Raw genomic sequence first — 9,879 nt, 5'->3', positions numbered from 1 at the left:
AACTTTTCATTTATTCATAATCTACAAATTCCTCACATCCTCACTTTCTTCCCATTTAGGCTAACCTATGATCAATACCCTCAATTCACCTGACCTTATATCACACTCAGCAAGTAACTCCATGATCCTGAACAAACCTGTCTTTTTCACTCCCATATCAGACTGTTTAAAATTGTTAAAATAAGGAGAGAGAGGAAGAAGATTATGAGAAAAAGGAGAGAAAAGAAAAAAAAATTAATTCCAAATTGATACATATGCATTTTCTCCATTATTTGTTCTTTTTTGGTGTTTCTTCTTCTATTTTCTACAAACCTCTCTCAAATCTCTGCTATTAGCTTCAAACTCCCTACTTCAATGCCTACTCAGTCACTCTCAATGTATAATCATGCCCACCATGACACAGAGAAGTTGGAAATTTTGGTGACAATGTGAACACTTCATAGGATCCATCCATGAAAAAATAATTTTAATCATATTTATTCTCATATCCTTGCCTCCAAGTTTAAGGTATAATATTATAAATAATTATAACAAAACTGCACTAATTCATTTCCATATCAGAGCACATCACATGACACACTTTAAGTATGATAATAACTGAACTGAGGGAGGCATTATTATTAATATTACTAAAGTCTACACTTTACTTATATGTTTGCTTATTTTTATATAATAAACTTTATGTTTAATCAAAACATAGCATACATCAATAAAAGTATTCAAATCATACCTGTACTACTTGATTAACTTTTACCAATCGAAAATACCTATGTAACCACTACCTGGATAAAAAAATCAAATATTTTCAGCATCAGACAAAATCCATCATTGCTTCCCCTAAATAACTGCTTCCTCTATCACCCAAAGGTAATCCATATCCTTTCTTCTTTTGTTTTTCAGATTAACTGATGTATAATTGACAAGATTGTAATATATCTAAAGGGAAAATATTATGATTTAATGTAAGCATCAAAAGAATACTTTTAAAGGAAATTCTACTTTTTTGACTTCATGCTTCTAATGTTCTAAAATTACATTGGATTCATTTGATACACATCCCTCTGTTGGACATTGTACAGGATACCTAATAATTCATCAACACTTAACGTTTCTACACTAACTAGTGCCTCCATTTATTTGGTCCTTAATTATTTATTATCTTTCATTTTACTTGGCTGCTTTTGATGTGCATCTTTTCTCAGGAGTCAAATGGAACATAATGAAGACCTCTTGTACTTGAATATCCTTATTAGTACTGTACAAATTTCTCACCATTGTATATTTTCTCTTAGCACACACTTTGCTTACTGATGTTGAAGAAGAAAAATTTCTCTCTTCTAAGAAACATTTTTCCTGCTCCATATTCTGTTACAACTGTGCGTTGTAATAGCTTCATGTGTTGACAGGTGATAACTACCCTTGTGGTGAGCATAGCATGACATATAGAATTGTTGAATTGCTGTGTTACACACCTGAAATTAATGTAACATTGTGTGTCAACTATACTCAAATTAAAAAAAATATTTTACCCCAAAAAACAAATAACTAAGTTAAAATAATAAGACAAGAATAGATTACCAGAGAAGACATCCAGATGCCTAATAGACACATGAAAAGATGCTCAACATCAAATATCGGGAAAAATCAAATCAAAACCTCAATGAGGGGCATCTGGATGGCTGAGTTAGTTAGGCATCTGACTCTTTATTTTGGCTCAGATCATGGTCTCATGGTTCGTAAGATCAGACCCTATGGCTGCCTCTGCTATGACAGCAAAGAGCCTGCTTGGAATTCTCTCTCTCCCTCTCTCTCTGCCCTACCACGCTTGTTCTTGCTCTCTCTCTCTCTCTCTCTAGATAAACATTTAAAAATAAAAACCAACTGCATTAAGATACCACCTCACACATGTCAGGATAGGTTAAGTTAACAACACAAGAAACAACAGGCATTGGCAAGGATGCAGAGAAAGGAGAACCCTCCTGCACTGCTGGTGGGAATGCAAACTGGTGCAGCCATTCTGGAAAAGTGTTGAGGTTCCTCAGAGAACTAAAAATAGAACTACCCTATGATCCAGCAATTGCACTATTAGGTATTTACCCAAAGAATACAATAATATGGATTTGAAGAGGTACATACACCCCAATGTTTATAGCAGCATTATCAACAATAGTCAAACTATGGAGAGAGTCCAAATGTCCATCAACTGATGGATAAATAAGATGAAGTATACGTACAATGGAATATTACTCAGCCATCAAAAAGAATTAAATCTTGCCATTTGCAATGATATGGATGGAGCTAGAATGTATTATGCTAACCAAATAAATCAATCAGAGAAAGATAAGTACCATATGATTTCATTGATATGTAGAATTTAAGAAACAAAACAGATGAACATATGGGAGGCAGGTAGAAAAAGAGAAAGAAGGGAAACAAACCACAAGAGACTCTTAATGATAGAGAACAAGCTGTGGATTGATAAGTAGGTGGGTAAAAGATGAGCTAGATAAGTGATGGGTACTAAGGAGGGCGCTTGTTGTGATTAATACTGGGTGTTGTATGTACGTGATGAATCCTGAAACCAATATTGTACTGTATGTTAATTAAAATTTAAATTAAAAAGAGAGGAGAAAAGATTAAAAATATAAATTAAAATTTTAATTTTTTTAATTTCAGGAGTAAATAACCATCATCCCAACAAGTACCCTCCTAAATGCCCATTATTTTTAAAAAATAAATGACTGTGAAAGAAATCTCTTGCATAGATGAATATATTTAGCCAATATTTTTATTTGATTAATAAAATTAACATGTGTACTTTATTTTATTAGCGACAGACACACTATGCATCATAATTCACTCTGTGGAGTTACGAGGATGAAGTAGTTCAGAGTCAGAGACCAAAGTCCTAGTGAATATTTCAGTCTCTATACATCAGACAAATTTAAATAAACTTAAATTCTCAAATTTTGGGGTCAGGATCTTCTGTATTTTGTTCACACTTATTATTAATTTATCAGTAGAGAAGTAGTATATTTTTGGAAGACTCATTTTTTTATCAGAGGTGAAATTTTAGAGGCAAATGCCAAGAGTACGAGTGCAAATTGGAAGTAATAAAGACCTAATCCATTGCATATATGGCATCAAAATACAGGTACAATCACACTACATACTTGCAGGAAACTTTTAGGGTTGAGAATAGAATATGAAGGCAAAGGACCTGACATTTAACTTTAAGAATTTTAAAGCAGGGAGAATGATGCTAGCATTATTGTATCATTAATATGTATAGGAATAATAAAAATCAGAAATCTTTGTATGGGGAAGAGTAAATTTAGTTTTAAATTTGTTAAATTCAAATTAGTAATTCATATTCTGCTGGAGATCTATGAGGAAATAGAGAAATGGGACCAGAGATTTCTGGGCAAATCAAAGTCAAAGTACTAAATGATTATCTTCATCATAAAGGCAAAAGTTGCAACCATTGAGCAGAAAAAGTGGGTAGAGAGAAGGGAGACGTAAATACATTATTGAAGGAAAATATGATCATATTCTTATTTAGACCAATATCTCTTTGAGTGGAATAGGGCAGGAGGCTTTATTGTCAGTATAAACAGTAAGAAGAGATGCAGTTCTTCAATAATGTTACTAAAAATATCAAATGAATGCTCTTTTAAAGATTCTCCTATTATGGGCTCAGTGAATGCCTTTTGTATTTATAGGATTACTTAATAGTCCATAGTTGATTTTTTTTTCTCCTTTGCAGAGGTAAAAGTTTTTATTTCTGAAATTATCCTTTTGCAGCCTTATGGATGTTCCATTCAACTTATTGACGTAATCATGCCCACCTGACTCTGTTCTTCCTTCCTTTTTTCTCAGCTAGTTAAAATGCACCATCACAAAGTGCCTGATGTCACAACAATGGGAAAAGATAAGAGAACCTGTTAAAGTGCAGTCAGAGGAAGCGAAGTGTAACGAACACCAAGAGTGCCACAAGGGAGCCGATCAACACGGGAAATGAAACCAGCATTGTCAGTATCTGTCACATACTGTACTACATCCTCATTTCTACATATGCTGCTATTTACCTGACAGCCCCTAAGAGCTCTTTGGGAGCCACTGTGACTTCTCAAATAAATATGTATTTCAGTTTGTGTGCTTATCTTGAGAACCCATTTTAATTACCCGGTAGACATGAACAATGTCTTCCCAGCTGTTACTTTCTATTATGTCCTGTAAATGAGCCTTTGGGCTCTTTTTAAAAATACATCTTTGACCTAAAGATGATGAGAGTGCTCAAGGAGCTGTGAAAAAAAGCAGTATAAATTCTCCTTGGTTGGGAAATGAAACGGGAAGCTTTCTTCAAAATTACCCTGGTCTGTGACTTCCACACTGAACACACGTTGTGTTTTAGATTTTTATGAATTATGTCCCTGAAGTATTTAAAATAAGCCCCATGGAGGTTTGATCAGAGTCCCTCAGTACCCCACTTTGAATCAATGTAGAAAAATCCTACAGCTCACTAAAAGGGACAAGAATGAATAAAGATTTATTTATAAACTGCTTTTCTGTTTAATGCTTCACACCATTATGCCCATTTGGCTACAGGTTGCACATTCACATTGAACAAAATACATTTTACTCCTCTATGATTTCAAAGATCGAATGATTTGATCCATCGAACTTGAAAAGCTTTCTGTTAAATAGGAATAAATGCAAGTATATAAAAAATTATATTGTAACATACTCATATGTATAACTAAAAAGGTGGCTTTCTTCTAAGCCTGGTTGGTTTTACAAATCCTTTTATTTTCAGACAACTGAAAAGAAATTTGGAATTGGGTAGTCCCTCTCTTCATGAGAAACATAAAAATATTTTTTAAAGAAAACTGATTATTCTGTTAGTCTTCTTTTCCCTTCCAAGACTGTATTTCTAAAACACAGAAATCCATCTGAGAACACTTTTTTTTCCCATTTTGTAACAAATAGAAATTTATCCTGAAACTCCCTACAGAAACCTGAGAGAAAATCAATGATCACTTTGACAAGAACAATGCCACTTTCTTTTGAACGGGTCACCTAGTTCCTGGTAACTTGTTCTCCCAGGACAATTTATTTAGAAAATCAGACCAATCACCTCTGAGTTTGCTCAGTACTCTGGTTACCAATCATGCACAGCACACAAGAAACCTAAAACTTCACAACTACTAAAAAGCTTTTTCATAGTGTGCTGATTTCATGAGGAAGAATCATTATATCCATCTAATACAAAGAGCTACTGTGACCATTCCATTTAGATTTGTCCGTTAAATCTGAATCAGAAATGGAGTGAGGCACATTATCCTTTTTTAGGAGATGAGTCACCATAGGATATTGTTTGAGAACACGGTCTTTTACGGCAGAGTAATGGAGTTTTGAATCCCGATTCCACCACTTACTTTATATCTTTGTATTCTTAGATGTGTTACTTAAATCTTGGAACTGCAATTTCACCATATGAAATATGCATATAATAATAACAAAAATGATGGTTCTGTTCATTTGTTTGGATGATGCTTACAAAATCCTTAGTACATGGCCTGATACCTGGTTAGATCCCAGCAAAAGTGAATTATTCTTATTGCTGTTGTTATAGTTTTCCATGTCACTTAGAGAAATAATCTATACATTTATATTACAAAATCTTCAAGGATAGTGTCAAAACCTGAATGCATAATGGCCATGATGTTATAGTTATCTTTAAAATTTTGAAATATTTTTGTAGATTTATAAAACTTAATGGATTTATAGCCTAAATCTATAACTGTACAAGATCTTAAAAGTTTTTATTGACTTAAAAGGGAAGAGAGAGGCAATATTTGAGATCTGGAATAAGAGCTCAGAGTATCAGAAGCAGGTAAAGCAGAGGTCAGGTTTACTTCTCCAGGTATATTAATGTCTGTGCTTGTTCATTGCAGTGCTAAAGCTGCCTTCTTAAGTACTCATATTGTGTACTTAATCCTCAGCAGAAACTCCACTTCTAATAGTGGAAAAAAAGCTATGCATGGGTTGAGACTTCTTCCCATGAAGTTCTTTCTTTTCTCTATCAAAGTTATTTCCAGCCATAATACAAGACTTGTGAACTGGCTTCTTCTTAGTAAATCTATGTCATTATAGCAATAGGTAATAGGCAGGTAGTTACAAGAGAAGAAGAGGAATTACCACATGCTAGCACTGCTCTAAGTGCTGTTCATGTAATGACTCATAATCCTCATGACAACCCTATGAGATAGATACTATTGTCCCCCCTATTTTATAGAGGAGGGAACACAGGCACAGGGAATTTAAGTAACTGGCCTGAGGTAATGGCTCATAAATGACAAACTCAGGCAGCATGGCTCCAAGGCACTTAAACAGGACACCACACTGGCTCAGTGAGAAAGACAAAAATGACAACTAATTTAGTATAAAATTGATTTTAAAAATTTTACCTTGTAATGAGAGCAAATTCATTTAATAGATGAGATCATTGGAAACAGATAAATCAGCTATCCAAGATCTCAGAGCACTTTAGAGATGAAGGCTAGATGACACCCTAGATTTTTTTTTCTACAAATACTCTTTTTGTTCTTCTGAACTATAGCACAATGATGGCAAGATGGAGTGGTAATGAGTGTGCAAACTGCTTTGGTAACTACATTTTACCTAGAATTAATAGATTTGTTTACTTCTAGAAATAAAAAGAATATTGAAAGACTGGCATTAAAACCACACCAAAATGCAAAACTAAAATAATAAATATAGATATTATAGTTGCTTAAGTAACATTTAAACAAACACATTGAATTTGGGTAAAGAATATCAATATTAAAACCAGTTAGGAATATACATTTTGAAGTAACTATTTGTAAGAACTCACCAAAAAAAATGTCTAATTTGCTCTAGTCTTAGTTACAGCTATTGTAACTTTAAAATATACTATGAGACAGATGAATGTTTTCAAGTATATACTAGGTCTAGCACATGCTAATAAAATAATCTTGAACTATAGATCACTACTAGTTAATTAAATTATGCTTCATAGATTCAAAATTGATAAAGCAATGTTACCACAATATTTTATTAGATAAGAGAAAAATGAAAGAAAACAAACTATTAGTATGTTGAATATTATGCAGGGTTTATTAAGAAACATAAATTTAGTTTCTGTGATAGGGCTCAGATGAGAGGTAAGATAAATATATAAAAGTTGGCTGTTTGCTATTTACAGCTAAGTATCAACTGTAGCATAATTAAAATGAGTATAATACTTAATAAGAATTACAAATACTGTCAACAATCAGCTGTGAAATATAGGTCGTTACTTAATTTGGGGGGAACAGTTTCCTCATTATTCAGATTAAAGAGTTGTACAAGATAATATCATAGATTCTTCCTAGTTCTAAGTCTATATTCTACAGAAAACTGGTTAATACAGCTGCAATAATACCAATTAGCAGTGAACACTAAGAGGGCCCAACCATTCAGACTATAATATTTATACCACAGTACAGTTTATGATTTACATAGTTACATAGATAATCAGAGTCTACTTAGGAATTAGGAATTAGTTATTAATCAGTCAACAAATATTATTTAAAACCTACTTACCTGCCTCTATACAAAGGCCTGGGAATACAATGATGAATAAGACATAAGGTCTCTTCTAAAGAAATAGGTGCCTTGGTGCCAGGTGCCTTGGGGCACCTCAATGGCTCAGTAGGTTAAGCATCTGACTTCACTCAGGTCACGATCTCACAGTTGGTGGGTTTGAGTCCGCTTCGGGCACTGTGCTGACAGCCAGCTCAGAGCCTGGAGCCTGTCCTTGGATTTTGTGACCCCCTTTCTCTCTCTGACCCTCCCCTGCTCATGCTGTCTCTATCTCTCTCTCAAAAATAAATAAAACATTTAAAAAAAAGAAATATACAACATTACCAAGGAGGCAACATATTAAATTAAAAATTCCTGTTTTTACATCCAAATGCTATTTTAGTGCTCTCGCTATAGAAATAACACAGCCATCAGAAGGAAGTCCTACATAAGAAGTACAAAGAAACCTCAACAAGGAAGACAATTTATGAATTAGGTTTTGTAGGCTAAATGGGAGTTTATAAAAAAGAAAGAGCACTAAAGATACAAGGAAGAACCTGGACAATGACACTAAATAAAAAATGGCCAAAGGAGCCTAATGTTCAGGGTCAGAAGAAGATAAGGAACAATAGTATTCATTTTGAAAGGGAATTATAATTACCATGCCCCAGACTGGATGAAACTGATTAAGAATATATACATACACACAGACAGACAGACAGACACACACACACACACACACACTAGAATAATACTCAGTGGTGAAAAAGATTTAAATCTTTCCATTTGCAACAAAATGGATGAAGCTAGAAAGTATTATGCTAAGAGAAATAAGTCAGAGAAAGACAGATATCACATGATTTTGCTCATATGTGGAATTTGGGAAATTTAATAGATGATCATAGGGGAAGGGAAGGAAAAATAAGATAAAAACAGAGAGGAAGCAAACGATAAGAGACTCTTAAATATAGAGGACAAACTGAGACTTGATGGAGGTGGGGGAGTGGGGCAAATGTGTGATGGGCATTAACAAGGCACTTGTTGGGATGAGCACTGGGCGTTATATGTAAGTGATGAATCACTGGATTCTATTCCTGAAGCCAAGACTATACTGTGTTAACTAACTTGGGAACAAATAAATTTTTAAAAAGAAACAAAGTAAATTATATAGTGAATCATAAAATTAGAAAATGGCTATGTTCTCTTGGTTAGCATTGGGACCTCTCTAGTGAGTATCCACAAGGGAAACAAAAGACTTTAGAATCAGAACTGTTTTTTATCCAAATATCTCATCCCCACCCATGGGGACTTGTTCTAAATGTTAATCTGAGGCTTGCTAATGACCAGGCTATCCCGCATGAGTCTGGCAGGTTTGCAGTCTTCCATAGGCCCACCAAAATGGCCCTAACTGCAGCAATTCCTTTCAGGGCTTGAGGACAAAGACTAGCAAGAGCATATATAGATAATACATCAATGTCAATAATACATTCAGTAATGAGGGCCATAATAATGGAGGCTCATAGGGACCCAAAAGGACTCATTCATTCATAATCAGCTTTGATCAAGGACTTTGGTGATGATAACCTCAGACCAAAACTAGACAGTATTATGTCTTCTACTCATCTTGGTGCCAAGGGTTTCATGATCCACAGTCACTTGTCCACTGGTGTCCACAAGGCCAAAAAAATGCCATTCTCTCCCACCACCCCACTGAACCTCTGGTCTCTCTTGGGGACTAAGGGCTATTGGCTTCTTCCCTAATCATGTTCATTTTTAAAAGCCAAGAGTTCTATTCAATGTGAGCAAAGCCCTCAGAACTATCCCCAGTCTCATAGAGCAGGTTGGAGAGAACACCCATGTCAGTTATAAGGATCACCTGTCAGGATTTGGCCATAAATTTTGTTGGGGAGGGAGGCAGGTTTAGCAGCTGGCCATATTCTGAACAACTTTTTGCTTAAGCTGGTTTGAAAGGAGTCTGGACTTCCTCAGAGATGGGGGTGGTACCCTGAAAGTGGTGGCTGTGCTACTGCTTGAGTTCTGTTATCCTGGCAGTAGCTGCTTTCAGGGCACTCTGAAGAGAGAGGGTTTATAATAATATGCCCCATGCCATGCCACTCTACTAACTTGAGCAAAATTACCTCTTGGGAGGATTTAATTAAGTCTCTAAGGTCTCTTTGGGACCACTGGGCAAAACAATTACAAAGAGCTCTACACCTTTTTGTTTGTTTTTTCCCTCTGGAAGTTTCAATAACTTACTGCACTTCAGAGCGT

General features: G+C 34.9%; 1 long non-coding RNA gene across 1 annotated transcript in view; it reads left to right on the top strand.

The window, feature by feature from the left end:
* Positions 1-4,162, top strand: part of LOC144229418 (uncharacterized) — a 31,880-nt gene extending 27,718 nt beyond the window's left edge. The window contains exon 2 of the long non-coding RNA XR_013334487.1: positions 3,880-4,162. This is a non-coding gene — a long non-coding RNA (uncharacterized LOC144229418). The remainder of the gene's footprint in view (positions 1-3,879) is intronic.
* Positions 4,163-9,879: the final 5,717 nt, after the last annotated feature.

The sequence above is a fragment of the Crocuta crocuta genome, unplaced genomic scaffold (assembly GCF_008692635.1).
Source record: "Crocuta crocuta isolate KB4526 unplaced genomic scaffold, BGI_CrCroc_1.0 scaffold422, whole genome shotgun sequence".
In the NCBI taxonomy this organism is placed as follows: Eukaryota; Metazoa; Chordata; class Mammalia; order Carnivora; family Hyaenidae; genus Crocuta; species Crocuta crocuta.
This window is presented reverse-complemented; position numbering and strand designations above follow the sequence as displayed.